The sequence below is a fragment of the Hemiscyllium ocellatum genome, chromosome 9 (assembly GCF_020745735.1).
Source record: "Hemiscyllium ocellatum isolate sHemOce1 chromosome 9, sHemOce1.pat.X.cur, whole genome shotgun sequence".
Taxonomy (NCBI): Eukaryota; Metazoa; Chordata; class Chondrichthyes; order Orectolobiformes; family Hemiscylliidae; genus Hemiscyllium; species Hemiscyllium ocellatum.
The window spans coordinates 29,610,830-29,629,334 of NC_083409.1; the positions used below are offsets into that span (position 1 = coordinate 29,610,830).

General features: G+C 41.4%; 1 protein-coding gene across 4 annotated transcripts in view; it reads left to right on the forward strand.

Moving 5' to 3' along the window:
* rasal2 (RAS protein activator like 2) overlaps positions 1-18,505 on the forward strand; it is a 410,016-nt gene that overhangs the window by 107,909 nt on the left and 283,602 nt on the right. Inside the window, exon 1 of one of the 4 annotated variants that reach the window (XM_060830108.1) lies at positions 15,182-15,210. The exons of the other annotated variants lie outside the window; for them this stretch is intronic. The gene's annotated coding sequence lies outside the window, so the exon portion shown is untranslated. Of the gene's footprint in view, positions 1-15,181; positions 15,211-18,505 lie in introns of those variants that run through there. 4 annotated transcript variants of the gene reach the window in all.

Genomic DNA, 18,505 nt, shown 5'->3' on the forward strand with positions numbered 1-18,505 from the left:
ATTAAGTTTTATTAGATCGTTAGATCTTGTATATTTTACATCAGAGTGCTGTGCACTTGAAAAATCCAGCCTTTCAAATTCACTTGTGTTTCCTGACAGCTTGTTCATAAAACTCAAGGGAGTACACTCCTACTTTCATAACATAAGCATCAAACATTCAATCCATCACCCTTTGCCAAGCGACTGAGAGGTGATGTTAAGAGTATGATTTATGATGGCTAGGACAGGAGGATTAGAAACAACCAGAACTTATTCAATTTGCATAAAAACTTGGCAACAAGTTTAAGTTTGTACTTTTTGACACCGATTCTTCTATAAAATAACTGAAATTTGTTATATGCAAGACAGTGAGAATTTAATAAATGCTGCAAGTTGTTTGTGTAACAACTGATCTTGATACTTCTCTCACTTTTGAATTAGTGTCCTCAATTCTATTACTAACATTCAACTCCACCACTTCTTCACCTCTTTCAAAACCCCAATTACCTTTGTCCTGTCAAGACTATTGCCCTTGGTCTCTGTCACAATTTTATCATTGAAACTAATTTACACTTTTCTTCTGGTCATAACTTGAGTCTGAACCAAACTATTCACGACCTCAGCATCCAAAATTGTATGTTAAGTCCTTTCTCATCTCAAAGTGCTGCTTTTCATCTGTATTACAATACGCTTGTCCCATTTCAGTCCCATTGCCATCAGCCATCTTCCTTTGTCAACTTTAATAATGGAGGATGGAAAAAAAGTTGATTTGCAACAAATGCTGCCTGGTAATGGGGGGAAGGTCTTAGGAGTAAAGGCTGAGGGAAGAAGCAGTTGCAAGTGATTCTTTAGTAATGATTAGATAGATTGTTAAGTTTGGAGACAGATCAAAGTAATTCCACTGAGCTGGATGACATTGGAGAGGCTGGAGAGGATGGTGGTTAAAGGCTGTAAACAGGTCAAGGAGAAAGAGGGAAAGTTTATCTTTGGCATTGTCACACAGGATGTAATTTGTAACATGGTTAAGAGCCATATTAATACTGTAGGAGGGCTAGAAATTTATTTGAAAGAAGCAGTCATAGAGTGAGAACATAGAACATTATAGCGCAGGTTCAGGCCCTTCAGCCCTCGATGTTGCGCCAACCTGTGAAACCAATTTGAAGCCTATTTATCCTACACTATTCTATTCTCATCCGTATATTTATTCAATGAGCATTTAAATGCCCTTAAATTGGCACGTTTCGTACTGTTGCAGGCAGTGTGCTCCACAGCCCTACAACTGTCTGAGTAAAGAAAATACCTGACATGTGTCCTATATCTATCAAACCTCAATTTAAAACTATGTCCCCTCATGTTAGCCATCCCCAATTGAGAAAAAGGGCTTTCACTGCCCACCCTATCTATCCCTCTGATTATCTTATCTATCTCAATTAAGTCACCTCTCAACCTTCTTCTCTCCAAAGAAAACAGCCTCATGACCCTCAGCCTTTCCTCATAATACTTCCCTCCATACCAGGCAGAATTGTAGTAAATCTCCTCTGCACCCTCTCCAAAGTTTCCATATCCTTCCTATAATCCGGTAACCAGAACTGTACACAATATTCCAAGTGCGGCCACACCAGGGTTTTATTCAACTGTGGCATGACCTTGTGACTCTGAAACTCAATCCCTCTACCAATAAAAGCGAACACACTGTATGCCTTCTTCACAATCCTATCAACTTGGGTGGCAACTTTCAGGGATCTATGTACAGGGTCACTGAGATTTCTCTGTTCATCTACACTACCAAGAGTCTTACCATTAGTCCAGTAATTTTTGTTCCTGTTGCTCGTTCCAAAGTAAATCACCTCACACTTTTCCACATTAAACTCCATTTGTCACCTCTCAGCCTAACTCTAGCTTATCCACAACCCTGTGTAACCTGCAACATCCTTCAGCACTATCCACAACTCCACCAAGCTTGGTGTCATCTGCAAATTCACTCACCCATCCTTCTCTACCCTCATCTCAGTCATTTATAAAAATGGCAAACAACAGTGGGCCCAATACAGAACCTTATGTTACACCACTGGTAACTGAACTCCAGGATGAACATTTCCCATTAACCACAACCCTCTGTCTTCTTTCAGCTAGTCAATTTCTGATCGAAACTGCTAAATCACCCTCAATCTTATGCTTCCATATTTTGTGCAATAGCCTTCCACGGTGAACCTTATCAAATGCCTTACTGAAATCCATACACACCACATCAATCGCTTTACCTTCATCCACTTAACTGGAAAAGTTAAGTATAGTTTTAATAGGTGACAACACATCAAGGATTCTGAAGTGGAAGATAGAATTATTAAGTAAACTCAACATTTTTTTAGGAAGAACTACATTGGTATTTGCAATTGCTTGGTTTGTACCAAAGCAATAACAAATCAAGCCAAATTATTAGTGACAAGCTAATAATTCTCAAATAAAAAGATGTGCTTTCAAGAAGTGAGAACACATGAACTTTTGGAAGCTTGAATTCTGTGAAAGAAATAATCTGAAATGAGTTATTTTTGGCAATGATTTATCAGGGAAGTACTTGATGTACTCATGTTGTCTAGAACTAAAACATTATCATGAACATTTGAAGAAAAAGTCAGACAGTAGTGTGGGAATACAATGACATCAGACAGTTGCAAAACAGTTTGTTTATCATTACTATGGAAACCTTGGTGTTTCAGTCATGATGTGTCATTGAAGACTTTGTTTGGTTTTTTCAGATATGATGTCTTGTCAGAGGTATCTGAGCCCAGCCCCTCAAGAGATTTGCTACTCCCTAGTTTAAACCATACAATGCAAGTACTTAAAGGGATTATCTTTGAAATAGTCGGAGGCCAATGTTTTAACAAATCTTCTGAGACCTGAATTGTTATAAAGACAATGCATAGTACAATACTCACAATTAAGGCATTTGTCCTGGACTGCCAGTTTTTTTTTTAAGTGTTGATAATTTTGGAACGAAGTAACAATGTATACGGTGACTAGATGGAAACTGAAGTAGTGAAGGAGATCTGTCAGATAGTTATTTGAATGGAGTTAGACTATATGTCATGGGAGCAAATATTAGTCCATTCAGCCCATCATGTCTGCTCCGCCATTCAATCGTAGCTGATAAGTTTCTCAACCCCATTCTCCACTTTTTCCCCATAACCCTTGATCCCCTTGATACTCAAGAACCTATCTGTCTCAGTCTTAAATATACTCAGTGACTGGGCCTCCACTGCCTTCTATGGTAATGAATTCCATAGACTCAGTAGTGTCTGGCTAAAGAAGTTTCTCCTTATCTCTGTTCTGAAAGGTTTTCTAAGGCTGTGCCCTTGGGTCCTAGTCACTCCTACCAATGGAAACATCTTCCCAACATTTATTCTGTCCAGGCCCTTCAGTATTTTGTATGTTTAAATTAGATCCCTCCTGATCCTTCTAAACTCCATTAAGTATAGACCCAGAGTCCTCAAACATTCCTCATCTGTTAAGCTTTTCATTCCTGGGACCATTCTCGTGAGTAGGCTGTTGATTATGATTATGACTGGTTGTCAAACTCATTATCCTTTCTCCTTATACCTTGTGATCCCTTAAACCTTAAGAACCACATATTAGGAACCACATTCCTTAAACCATTCAAGACTTTGGCCTCACTGTTTTCAGTGGCAGAGAATTCCACAAGCTCACTACTCTCTGGTGAAGAAATTTCTCCTTATCTCTGTCCTAAATGGCGTATTCCTAATCTTTAGACTGCGACTGTATGGGAATAATGCTTTTGACTATCCGTATTAATGATTTGAAAGTATGTTAGAAGAAACCATGTGCAAGTTTGTGGAGAATACAAACATTTATTACAGTTTAGAGATCCTAAGTTAGCCAATTAATTTGAATTAGTTGAGGTAGGGTGTGGATGTGTCGCTGTCAATTGAGCTTGAATATTTTACTCTGTTTTTAGAGAAAGTGCTACAGTGGACATTTTATTATTTGGTTGCGTCATGGCGTTCGAACATATTCAAAGTTCCAACTTCTAATTTTTGTACATTAATACATTTACCTCAAGATATATCTGAAATCTCTTGTTTAAGTGCAGTTTCTCAGTTGACTTACATTGGTTGAGGGAGGGATGATTCCATCTTTTAGGGCGAGAGTCGATGAACATTTGAAGTAGAGGAATCACAATGGACTTTAGTTTGGGTGCTCAAAGCAAGCACTATCAAGGATGCGATATTCTAACTGGTTTCTTTGTGCTGGAGATTTTAAATGATTTACTGTGACATGGGTTCCAAAAGTTAAATTGCAGAAACAAATTAATTATCTTCAGTGATGGGCTTTTCATCAGAGGAGACCTTTCATGTTTGAATGGGGAGTATTGATAATTAACAAATTAAAATACTTTTCTCTCCCAGCCACAAGAAAATTTAAGGCTGTTTTGGTTGCACAGTGAACAGTAGTGGAACTGATAGCAATGTGTTACATAGCTTTGTGAAATACCCTCACAACATGGACACCTTTGGCACAAATTTGCATCTTCTTAAAAGTTTGTGAACAGGTCTTCCTGTACCCCATTGCTTAAGCCAATACTTTATACATTGATAAACTATCCCGTGAGATAATACCAAAAGATTGCTCATTTTTTAAGGATTACTCATTCCAGTCTATTATGGTAGATGATCTCCAAAGCTGCTGATGAATTCTACACTTGGATTTGAGGACTTTTGGTTAATCGACAGAAATGGGAGAACAAAGGATAGATGAACAGTGTTGCATGGCAGACAGCCTCTGTATCCTACCTCTGATCCCCTCTGTCTGGTTCAATTATTAAGCTAATTTAGTTTATTGTGAATCATTCTCAGAGGATAAATTATGACATGAATTTACTTCACCTTAATGTGATACTTCATGCATACTACAAGATACGAGTGCAGCAATCATTTTGGATGATATTCCAGAAAATTTGTTATGAGAAACAAGAAGAGAAGCTTGTATACCTTTCTCGATATACTAGACAGCTACTGATGTTCCATTCCACTGTGATACATGTCCAATTCGTCAATGTCTGAAATATCCATGTTTTTGTCTTAATTCCTCTTGGCCTCCGTGGACAATACGTCACCTGCTTCCTTGGCAAGCAGCCTGAGCTGGCTATCCTTATTTTTAGTAGCAAGTCGTAGATATTTTCTGATCAACTTCAGAAATGTTATTACACACCTCTGGGGCAGTGGAGACTTGAAACTAGGCCTCCTGGCTCAGAGATGGGGATCCGACCACTGCACCTCAACAGCCATCAATGGTCAGTTGTATTCTACAGCCTATGCTAGCCATAATAAGAGATATGTTAACTCATTAACCCTGAGTGAAGACTTGCTTGAGCTGAGAAAACTTAGTTTAACATGGAGACAGGGTTTCTTCTAAGGGAACTTTCTTCTCCACTGGCCAAACTGACCCAGTACAGTTACAACACTAGCATCTAGCTGACAGTGTGGAAAATTGCTCAATTTAGGTCTTGTACATAAAAGGCAGGACAAATTCAACCCGGCCAATTACCGCTCCATCAGTCGACTCTCCATCATAAGTAAAGTAATGGAAGGTGTGTTCGTGCTGTCAAGCAGCACCTGCTCAGTGATGCTCAGTTTGGATTCTGCCAGGGCCACTCAGCTCCTGACCTCACTTCAGTCTTGGTTCAAACATGAATAAAAGAACATAATTCAAAAGGTGAGGTGAAATTGACAGCCTTTCTGTGATCACAGGAGGCTCCCAAGCACTGAGGATATCACCTAGACAGGGGACGAAACGTTTGCAACACAAACTCCCAGCTCGGCGAACAGAACCACAACAACGAGTACCCGAGCTACAAATCTTCTCCCAAACTTTGAACACAACTACTTCTATTTAGAAGGACCAATGCAACAGATACATGCGAACACCACCACCTTCAAGTTCCCCTCCTTTCTTGGGAGTATATCGTCTTTCCTTCATTATCACTGGGTCAAACCCCTGGAATTCCCTCCCAATTGACTGCAGCGATGCAAGAAGCAGCTCACCACCACATTCTCGAGGGCAAATAGGAAGGGGCAATGAATGCTGGCCTGCCAGCAATGCCTGCATCCCACAAACATGAATAAAAAAAAAGTGGGATGGTTCCTTTTGCAGTCTTTGGTTGTGATGTCACCAGAACAGGCTGAGAATGATGACAATCCAACTCTGGTGCATCTATACATTTCACCCCCCGCCCCCTCCCAGTAGTGTTATTCTAAATGCTGCATCCTAACACATGGCTGGTTTAATTTTCACATGGTGGTAAGTCACAGCTATGTAGTAGTGTGGGAATGGAAAATGCACACAACAGATGTAGTTTATTTAAGATTTGTGGGTTTGAGTCCAGGGCGAGAATAGATTACTTGATATACTTAGAAAATGTTTAGTTCTGAGCTCTGGGTGGGATAGTATAGCTTCATTTACCATCTGAGAATTACTAATTGACAATTCTGAGAATTTTCAAATTCAGTCTGAATAAGTTCTGTATCCTCTCATGTCTGTGCAAAATGTTCAAGTTTTTATGTGCAAAGAACGTCATTCAATGTCGCTGAAAATGTTGTAGTTTGCTATCTCACAATAATGTGAACCAGCACTAACAAATGTAGTTTTAAGAATTTCTAATTGATTGTTCCATATTTGAATAGAACCAGAGGGAATGAAACAGCAGAAAGAACTGCTTTAGATTTGGTCAAGTGGGTAGTATCCTTTCCCCTGTCAAGTGAACTAATTAGACAGCTGCAAAGGGAAACCTTTAGAAGCAAACCTTCTCATGTGCCTCCAATAAAGTGTCTTCATGCTTGCTTTGGAAAAGCTATGCCAGCTGCACCAATCTGAATTCTGTTGTTTCTCACACCCACTTTCATTCAGGCATTTCTAAAAAAAACTTGTTTGAAAGATTTAAATGAGCAAACTATATGTTCAAGGCATCAGAGTACATAATGTTAAGATACAGATTGGTTATGATGTAATTGAAAAGACGAGATTGACTGAATGGTCTCTTGTAGCACCTGTGTTCTTCAAGATTAGAGAGAGATTTGTAAAAATCTGTCAATACTGACAAATGGTCTACACCCAAAGTATGTTAACAAGCTAACTCTTTTCAGCTCCTGATTGAAATGATGCAGACATGAAGAAGATTTGTGGTAGATAATTTAGAGCTTTGTGTTATTGACAAGTATAGAATGAGAACAAAGAAGTGTAGATTAATTCAAATCCAAAATCTGACCGAAATACATGAAGGCTGGCTTTGACTCCACCTCTCAGGAGTTGATGTGACTTTGTCAAACCTATTTGGGTTATCCTGAAATAGCAATTTTAATCATACTGATTTATACTTGTTCGTCTATTATCTGATAATAGTAATCGTGCTGAGATTCCATGTATTTTTTGAGCCATTGAAGGGATTGTAACCTGATATGAAAGCATTTGATCCATAAAAGCCAGTTAACTGCTCAAGAATATTTCACAGGGCTTTTTTAAAAAAAACTCACCTGGATAACATGTTTTTCAAGAGTTTTTTAGCTCAGTAATGTGAGGCTAAACAAAATGAATTTCAAAAAATATTGACTATTTTTAAGTCCCTGCAACCCTCCACTCCCTCTGCTCCAATCCCGACCTCACCATCAAGCCAGCGGACAAAGGAGGTGCAGTGGTAATTTGGCGCACTGACCTCTACACTGCTGAAGCCAGACGCCAACTCGAAAACACGTCCTCCTACCGCCCCCCCGATCATGACCCCACCCCCCATCACCAAACTGTCATCTCCCAGACCATTAAGAACCTCATACCTCAAGTGATCTTCCACCCATAGCTTCCAACCTGATAGTTCGGGAACCTTGCACCGCCTGATTCTACCTCCTTCCCGAGATCCACAAGCCTAACCACCCTGGCCGACCCATTGTCTCAGCATGCTCCTTCCCAATTGAACTCATCGCTACCTACGTTGACACTGTCCTATCCTCCCCAGTCCAGGAACTCCCCACATACGGCCGAGACACCACCTACACCCTCCACCTCCTCCAAGACTTTTGTTTCCCCGGCTCCCAATGCCTCATCTTCACCATGGACTTCCAATCTCTTTACACTTCCATCCGCCATGACCAGGGCCTCCAACCCATCTGTTTCTTCCTCTCTCGACATCCCCAACAGTCCCCTTCCACTGACACTCTCATTCGTTTGGCTGAACTGGTCCTCACCCTTAACAATTTCTCCTTCGAATCCTCCCACTTCCTCCAGACCAACAGGATAGCCAAGGGCATCCGTATGGGCCCCAGCCTGTCTCTTTGTTGGCTGCATAGAACAGTCCATCTTCCGTTAGTTACACCAGCATCACTCCCCACCTCTTCCTCCGCTACATTGATGACTGCATCAGCGCCACCTTGTGCTCCCGCAAAGAGGTTGAGCAATTCATCAACTTCACCAACACATTCCACCCCAACCTTAAATTCACCTGGACCATCTCTGACACCTCCCTCCCCTTCTTGGACCTCTCCATCTCCATTAATGACGACCGACTTGACACTGACATTTTCTTACAAACCCACCGACTCCCACAGCTACCTGGATTACATCTCACCTCCTGCAAAAATGCCATCCTGTATTCCCAATTCCTCCGCCTCCACCATATTTGCTCCCACTTCCACCACAGAACACAGCAGATGGCCTCCTTCTTTAGAGACTGCAATTTCCCTTCCCACGTGGTTAACGATGCCCTCCAATGCATCTCATCCATGTCCCGCCCTTCTGCCCTCGAACCCTACCCATCCAACTGTAACAAGGACAGAACCCCCCTGGTGCTAACCTTACACTATCAACCTTCGCATAAACTGCATCATCCACTGACATTTCTGCCACCTCCAAATGGACCCCACCACCAGGGGTATATTTCCCTCCCCAGCCCTTTCCGCTTTCCGCAAAGACTGTTCCCTCCATGACTAGCTGGTCAGGTCCAAGCCCACCAACAACCCACCCTCCCTTCCTGGCACCCTCCCCTGCCACCGCAGGAATTGCAAAACCTGTGTGGCCACACCTCCTCCCTCACCTCCATCCAAAGCCCCAAAAGAGTCTTCCACATCCATCAACGTTTTACCTGCACATCCACCAATGTAATTTATTGTATCCGTTGCTCCCGATGCAGTCTCCTCTACATTGGGGAGAGACTGGGTGCCTCCTCACAGAGCGCTTTAGGGAACATCTCCAGGACATCTGCATCAATCAACCCCACCGCCCTGTGGCCCAACATTTCAACTCCCCCCTCCCACTCTGCCGAGGACATGCAGGTCTTGGGCCTCTTTCACCTCCGCTCCCTCAACGCGCGATGCCTGGAGGAAGAACGCCTCATCTTCTGCCTCGGAGCACTTCAACCCCAGGGCATCAATGTGGACTTCACAAGTTTCCTCATTTCCCCTCCCCCCACCCTACCCCAGCTCCAACCTTCCAGCTCAGCACCAACCTGTCCTACCTACCTATCTTCCTTTCTACCTATCCACTCCACCCACCTCTCTGATCTATCACCTCCATTCCCCATCTCCATTCATCTATTATACTCTGTTACTTTCTCCCCACCCCCCTCTCGTTTCTCTCTCCATCCTGCCGGCTCCCTGCCTGTATTCCTGATGAAGGGCTTTTGCCCAAAACATCAATTTTCCTCTCCTTGGATGCTGCCTGACCTGCTGTGCTTTTCCAGCACCACTCTAATCCAGACTTGGCTTTCCAGTGTCTGCAGTCCTTGTTTTTACCTACCGTGCTGAAATTGTGGTTGAGTACAAAAGAAGACATCTTACAAGCTTTGTTGTGAAATATAATAGAACGCACTTTTTCACACAGAGGGTGGTACGTGTATGGAATGAGCTGCCAAAGGAAGTGGTGGAGGCTGGTACAATTACAACATTTAAAAGGCATCTAGATGGGTACATGAATAGGAAGGGTTTGGAGGGATATGGGCCAAGTGCTGGTAAATCGGACGAGAGTAAGTGAGGATATCTGGTCGGCACGGACGGGTGGACTGAAAGGTCTGTTTCTCTGCTGTACATCTCTATGACTGTATGTGATCGAAACAGAGATTTGAGAGTTGCAGCAGCAACGTTACTCTGCTTTTCAATTTTTAAAAAAATAAATGTACCAAGGATGCAGTAGAGGGTTTTCCATGAGCATTGTCTGTGGTATTCAGGAGCCACAGTTCAGTTAAAAGAGTCAGCAATTTGAAATGTTGACTCTTTCCCTTTATATATGCTGCAAGAAATGCTGAATATTTCCAAAGTTCTCTGTCTTTTTATGATTGACATTCAATGCTAAGAAAAAGTGAGGACTGTAGATGCTGAAGATTGAAGTCGAAAAGTGTGGTGCTGGAAAAGCACAGCAGGTCTGGTGTCATCTGTGGATCAGGACCAGTCTCAGGCATAAATAGACAATAGGTGCAGGAGTAGGCCATTCTGCCCTTCGAGCCAACGCCATCATTCATTATGATCATGGCTGATCATCCTCAATCAGTATCCTGTTCCTGCCTTATCCCCATAACCCTTGATTCCACTATCCTTAAGAGCTCTATCCAACTCTTTCTTGAAAGTATTCAGAGACTTGGCCTCCACAGCCTTCTGGGGCAGAGCATTCCACACACCCGCCACACTCTGGGTGATGAAGTTTCTCCATAACTCTGTTCTCAATGGCCTACCCCTTATTTTTAAACTGTGTCCTCTGGTTCAGGACTCACCCATCAGCGGAAACATACTTCCTGCCTTTAGAGTGTCCAATCCTTTAATAATTTTATATGTCTCAATTAGATCCTCTCTCAGCCTTCTAAACTTAAGGGTATACAAGCCCAGTCGCTCCAACCTTTCAAATTAAGACAGTCCCGCCATTCTGGGAATTGACCTCGTGAGCCTATGCTGCACTCCCTCAATAGCCAGAATGTCTTTCCTCAAATTTGGAGACCAAAACTGCACACAATATTCCAGGTGCAGTCTCACCAGGGCCCTGTACAGCTGCAGAAGAACTTCTTTGCTTCCATACTCCATTCCTATTGTTATGAAGGCCAGCATGCTATTAGCTTTCTTCACTGCCTGCTGTACCTGCATGCTTGCTCTCATTGACTGATGTACACGAACACCTAGATCTTGTACTGCCCCTTTACCTAATTTGACTCCATTTAGGTAGTAATCTGCCTTCCTGTTCTTGCTATCAAAGTGGATAACCACACATTTATGAGCTGAAAATGTGTTGCTGGTTAAAGCACAGCAGGTTAGGCAGCATCCAAGGAACAGGAAATTCGACGTTTCGGGCCAGAGCCCTTCATCAGGACTTCCTGATGAAGGGTTCTGGCCCGAAACGTCGAATTTCCTGTTCCTTGAATGTTGCCTAACCTGCTGTGCTTTAACCAGCAACACATTTTCAGATCTTATCTCCAGCATCTGCAGACCTCACTTTTTACTCAACCACACATTTATCCCATTAAACTGCATCTGCCATGCATCTGTCCACTCACCTAGCCTGTCCAGGTCACCTTGTAATCTCCTGACATCCTCCTCACATTTCACATTGCCACCCAGCTTTGCATCATCGTCAAATTTGCCAATATTACTTTTAATACCATTATCTACAGCATTAATGTATATTATGAAAAGCTGGGGTCCCAGCACTGGTCACCGCCTGCCATTCCGAAAGGGAGCCATTTGTCACTACTCTTTATTTCCTATCAGCCAATCAATTTTCAACCTGCCAGTATTTTGCCCCCAGTATCAAGCACCCTAATTTTGCTCACTAACCTCCTATGTGGGACTTTATCAAAGGCTTTCTGAAAGTCCTACATCTACTGGATCTCCCTTGTCCATCTTCAGAGTTACATCCTCAAAACATTCCAGAAGATTAGTCAAGCGTGATTTCCCCTTCATAAATTCATGCTGACTCTGACCTATCCTGTTACTGTTATCCAGATGTGTTGTAATTTCATCCTTTATAATTGACTCCAGCATCTTTCCCACCACTGAGGTCAGACTAACTGGTCGATAATTCCCTGCTTTCTTTCTCCCTCCTTTCTTAAAAAGTGGGACAACATTAGCCACCCTCCAATCCACAGGAACTGATCCTGAATCTATAGAACATTGGAAAATGATCACCAATGCATCCACGATTTCTAGAGCCACCTCCTTCAGTACCCTGGGATGTAGACCATCAGGTCCCAGGGACTTATCAGCCTTCAGACCTAACAGTCTCTCCAACACCATTTCCTGGCAAATATAAATTCCCTTCAGTTCAGGTCCTTCAGCCACTATTACCTCTGAGAGGTTGCTTGTGTTTTCCCCAGTGAACACAGATCTGAAGTACCAATTCAACTCTTCTGCCATTTCTTTGTTCCCTGTAATATATTCACCTGTTTCTGTCTTCAAAGGCCCAATTTTAGTCTTAACCATTTTTTTTCCTTTCACATACCTAAAAAAGCTTTTACTATCCTCCTTTATATTTGTGGCCAGGAATGTGGGGGTGGAAGGGAGCTGAGAGATAAATAGGAGGGTAGGGGCTGGCCTAGGGAAGGTCATTGGGAGGTGATAGGTCAGTGTAGGTGGGGGCTGATTGTGATATGTCAGTGGGGAGAATGGCCTAGATAGGTGGAAGGAAGATGGACAGGTCAAGAGTGCGGTGCCAAGTTGGAGGGTTGGATCTGCGATTAGGTTGGTTGAGGGTAGATTTGGAAATTAATGAAGTTGATATCGTGTGGTTGAAGGGTCCTGAGGTGGAAGATGAGGTGTTCTTCCGCCAGTTGTTGGCTGGCTTCGATTTGACAGTGGAGGCAGCCCAGGACTTGCATGTTCTTGGTGGAGTGGGAGATGGTGTGAAATGGTTGGCCACAGGATGGTGGGGTTGTTTGGGTTGGCTGCAGGGCAGTGGGGTTGTAAACATGCAGAAGGATGGTCACTGGATAATGCTGACACAGTTAACTCAGAGTGTCAAGTTTGTTCTCTTGAAGATGGAATTTTATCAACATGGAAGAGAGCTGACAAAAAAATGAAGTTAAATGTCAATTTATAGTTCAGCATTTTTAAATCCAGTTAATTTGATAATCCAATTGAAGACATCAGCTTAGGCACAGGTATGTGAAAATTGCTGATGGATTAATTATTATAAATGCAAATAAGGTCAGTTATTGGATATTTGAGTTTGAGCAGAAATGCACCACAGAAAATTGAGCATCTGAAGTGAGCAGACAAGGCAGCAACGAACAAAGTTCCGATTAACGGTCTATGAAATGTTGACTCCCATTCACTTTGTCAACAGTTGGTGCTGACTCTTCTGAATGTCTCCAGTACTTTGTTTTGTAGGTTAGCATTGTTGTATCAAGTATTTCAAGCTTATTGAGAGCGGCAAGGCATAAACCAAGACCAGATGTAAATCTTTCTGCTATTTGTTTGCTCAAAATGCCTGCCAAATAGACCTAAGTTTAGAGGATAAAATCTTGATTTGAGTGATTTTCAGAAAACTACCACCATGTTGATTCTGATTTGATGCAGAACAACAGTGATGTTTTGTTATTGTTGGGAAAATCCTAAATCCCATTACATGGCTTACTGTATGAAAAGCCAGGGATTTTGGTATGGGTTTTGTAAATTACTAAATGTTGTTGAATAATATCTTCGGATACTGCAGAATCTGATTATATTTATTCAAAATTGAAGGTCATCTGGAGCTGTACACCAATAGAATAGGATTTAATGGCACTGATGGACAAGATTTCAATTTGTTAAGTGTATTGTTAATATCAAATAGTTCTTTACTGACTGTTGTGATCCTGACAATCGTACTTGGATCAAAATGTTGAAAATTGAAATTTAAAATTCAAAATAACTGCGAGTCTGTTAAAGATGTACTGGCATTGGAGGCAGTCCACTAAAGGTTCACTGGACTGATACGAAGTATGGAGGGGCTAGCTTATGAGGAGATGTTGAGTCAGCTGGACCTACACTCATTTGAATTTAAAGGGATGAGAGGCAACCTTATTGAAATACAAAATGTTTAGGGACTTGATGCAGTAAGTGTGGAACAGTTGTTTCCCCTTGTGGGAGAGTCAAGGACCAGAAGGGCAGAACAAGGGACCACAGTTGAGACCAACATGAGTAGGGTTTTTTAATCTCTGTAGGTAGTGAATTTTTGAAATTCTTCACTGCAGAGGGCTGTTGGGACTGAGGAGTTAAGTTTATTCAAGGCCGAGATGGGCAGATTTTTACTGAAAATGTGTTGCTGGTTAAAGCACAGCAGGTTAGGCAGCATCCAAGGAATAGGAAATTCGACGTTTCGGGCATAAGCCCTTCATCAGATTTTTACTGAGTCAGGAATCGAGGGTTATGTGGAAAAGGTAGGAAAGTGAAGTTGAGGATTGTCATATCTACTATGATTTTATTGCATAGTAAAGCAGGTTCAGTGGACTAAATGGCCTACTTCTGCTTCTATGAATTATTGTCTTATAGTTAGTATATGGGGATGATGTGTTTGACTTTTGCTGAAGAAGTATTAAATCCTGTTGAGCCATCTGTTATGCATGTGGCAATCAATTGCTCGATGCAGTGCAGTTTAGTGACTGAGTGCTCAATTATTGCTTAGCGTATAGATGCTTTGCAAGTATGGTACAGACAAACGTTATTTCTGGCTGCATGTGAAGAGGACAGCATGGAGATGGAAAAGATGTAAGAGTAAGTAATGTGCTCAGAGATGTTAAGATTGTGGCTTATCACCACCTTTGTCAATTAAGGGTAGACAATAAATTCTGGCTTTGCCAAGAGCTTCTTTACATCACTGCAAATGAATAAAACAAATTATATTGTTTGCAGAGATGCATGAGGCTGGACGATACTGGAGCCCTGTTGAAGTCTTCTGCTGTCCTATCTTTGTACTTAGTTATATTCCCTTGATTATATTGTTTGAGCCTATTAATGCAGTGCTGCACTCTGCCCAGCACCAGACCATTTGAGGTGTAAAAGTGTGCAAACACTGGACTTACAATTTGTGCATATTTGTGATTGGTAGACACCAATGTTCAGACTTAATAATAGGATCTGCTGTGCCTTGCTTTTCCTCGATGAAGTGCATTAGTTTCTCTTTTGTGTGCTGACCAGCTTGCAAGCTACACGTATACATTGTGCACCATTGTCCGATTTACATCTGTGAGCTGATGGAAGGTCTTCTGCCATGGAGGTATGTTTTGGCCATGTACAGTGTTAACATTTTTCATGGGTTGTAGCATGAAATTTGTCTGTTGAAACATGAACTAAGTTGGGGAGATAAAATAATTAGATATAATTGCTAGTTTCAGAATATTTTTGGATGTTTTTGAACTGATAATCTGTGCTGCAAATGTGTTGCTGGTCAAAGCACAGCAGGTTAGGCAGCATCTCAGGAATAGAGAATTCGACGTTTCGAGCAACACATTTGCAGCTGTGATCTCCAGCATCTGCAGACCTCATTTTTTACTCGAACTGATAATCTGTGCTATACCACATTGTTCTTTTTGAGAACTTCATTCGATGTTAGTTGGTAAACCGAAATTGAGTTCTATTCCATTTATTAATGTGACGCAAGTTGGTGTTAATTGGATGAATGTTTTTTCTCAGCCAGACAGATCCTGAACTTGTTGCCTACTTCTGCTGGTAACTTATTAAGAGTAACATTGACAGAATCTTGGCTGGACGTTTTTTGATTTTTTTGGGGATGATATTAAAGCTTGTTTTGGAAACATTCAGATCAACAAATAATGGTCTGGATTTTCCATTGATCAGTCATTATTTCAGTGTAAACTGGAGTTGCATCTGGGAATTCTGTGGAATCCCCATTTCCATTTTTCATTTGAATTTCCGTTTTTTATTTGAATTTTCTGCAATGGGAATTCTGCGGAATCCCCATTGTAGAAAGTCCAAATGAAAAATGGAAATTGAATTTTATATTGTGCAATTCCTCTGCATCTAAAACCCTCCAAAAGTCCCCAGTAAATCAAAGACTTCACAGGTTTCCTATTAGAATAAGTAAAATTGTTACTCAGGAAAAGTTAGATAATTAATATGTAGTCCTGTGATCTCCAGCATATAGTCTGTGATCAAAGGGTCTATTGCAGAGTCTCTGTTACTCAAACTCTCCGCCTGCCCGCGATCCCTTGCCAAGCTCGTTTCTGACTGTTGATCTTAGCGCCCAACCATACTTTTTTTCTGCACACATGTTCATTGTTATGTTGTTGCATGACTTCTGCTTTTACAAGCTGCGTAGCTAGAGAAAATTACAAGTGCTTAACCGGGTTTACCAGCTTGTTGCATTGTGCTTATTTGGTCTAGATGGACTATCGTTGCAGAGTAAAGTGTTTTTTTTTGTGGTGGCACTGTAAACAAATGAGCAAGAAATATGCGAGGGATTGATGCGCTAAACCAGTATATTAAACAACTAGAAATAGAAAGTTACTCAGCCCATTGCGTCCGTGTGAACGTGCTGCAAGAGCAACACAGTTAGTCCCATACCTCTACCAATCCTTTTTCCACCTGCAGTTTTTTTTCTTCAGCTGTTTACCTAATAAGTACGGTCAGGATGAAGACAAATTACAGGGAATACTGTCATGCCCCACTTAGAATATCTGAACAATGCAAGCCAAGCAGGGGCCTCAAAAACATATCATAGCCACAGAGCTGATCTCCTGTGACTCCATACTCAAAAGCAGCCAGTGACATTCTGTTGTTTCCGAGATGTTGATTCAGAGGCCTACTTGCAATGTGACCGGCAGCAGAGTGGTGTAATGAACTGAATCAATAATGATGAGTGATTTACCTGGATCATCTAAAAAGAAAAGAATTATGCCATGGAAAGATTAATTTTGTTTACATTGTAAAAAAGGTTTCTTTTGTATGTCACCAAAGTATATCAATAAGTGACAAGGAGAATTTGGAACAGTGGCACATAACAATGCACAGTAAAGTCAAGCATAGCTTTTGGGCTAAGAATTGATGAATTCAAGATCATTTTGAAAGCTCAGTAGTAATTTTTGTTGAATCAACAAGCAAGTTCAGGCCTTTTCTGAAGCATCATTTTGCTTTTGCCATCATCTGGCAAAGCAAATGATTCATGGATGGTGAAGTAATTAAAGAAGCAAAGACTGTGGCCATTGACTCTTATTCCAAGACATTAAGAACAACAATCCAGACCATGTCACTTGATATTCCCACAACAATAAGATGAATTACTTTGTCTGAAAACGTGTTTCAGCAACTCCAACAGGACGTAAAGAACTGTGAATACTTCTCACTACAGATTGCTGTATCTATTGACATAACTGACACAATTCAGTTAATTAGCTATGTCCTTAAAAATGCCCTGATAAACACAAGAAGATTTTCCTACCCTTTTCCCCCTTGTAAGATAGCAAAGGGTCAGGATATCTACAATGAATTCAAAAGATAAGTGGTTGCAAAAGACACTGGTTAAGAAACTGATTTCCATTATAGTGCACTAGCTAAGCTTGCCTTTGTTGCATTTTGCAGAAATTATCTTCTTCAGTTACCACAGTATAATCCACCAGTAAAAATTTGGGAGCAAAGTTATTGCTCAGGTTGTAAACTTGATTTGAGCTAGAGCCCTTAAGCACTGCTTGTTTGAACCCTTCCTCGATAAACTTGATGCCATCTATGGTGAAATAATTCTCCATGTTGAAGTGTTGATTGGTTAAGTCCAGGGAAGGCCTTGCAAAGATTTATTAATCTCTGATGCCTGAAATTGTCAGTTTTCTGAAATGAATGAGTGAGATGGGCAATGAGTTATCAAACAATACTTCGTTGCCTGACTTTCTGACAGACACTGAGAGAAAGTGAGAACTGCAGATGTTTGAGAGTCAGAGTCGACAAGTGTGGTGCTGGAAAAGCGCAGCAGGTCAAGCAACATTTGAAGAGCAGGAGAGTTGGCATTTCGGGCATAAGGTCTCCACCAGGAATCTGGGGTGGGGAGGGGAGTGTGGAAGGGGGCTGAGAGATAAATAGGAGAATGGGGGTGGGCTCGGGGTAATGTAGCTGGGAAGCTGATGGAGATGCAGGTGGGGGATGAGACAGCATTAAACTGAAGTAACTGAACTGTGAAAAGGCAGACACTTAGCACATATGATTAGTGCTATCTATGCATTAAAATTGAAATTAGTCTGTGGTCCTCCCAAATAAAACATAAAGTATTTCCAAGTCTGGAGAAAATAGTAGAAAAGTCAAAGAAAAGAAAAAGAAAATTTCTGTACGTACTTGAGGAATTCAGACCATTTCAGAATTAGGAGCAATATAATTTTTGTCTCAAATGCATTCCTTTAAGTAGATCTTGGTGTGCTTGCTACCACATTCCATCAGATGTTTATTTACAAAGTAAATGTGAGAATAATTACGAAATAAAATATTGAGCTGAAAGTCCAGTCAAGGAAATTTGATTTCAGGGGTCTCATAAACAGAAAAATGCCCACTCCTGTTATCCAGTGCTTTTA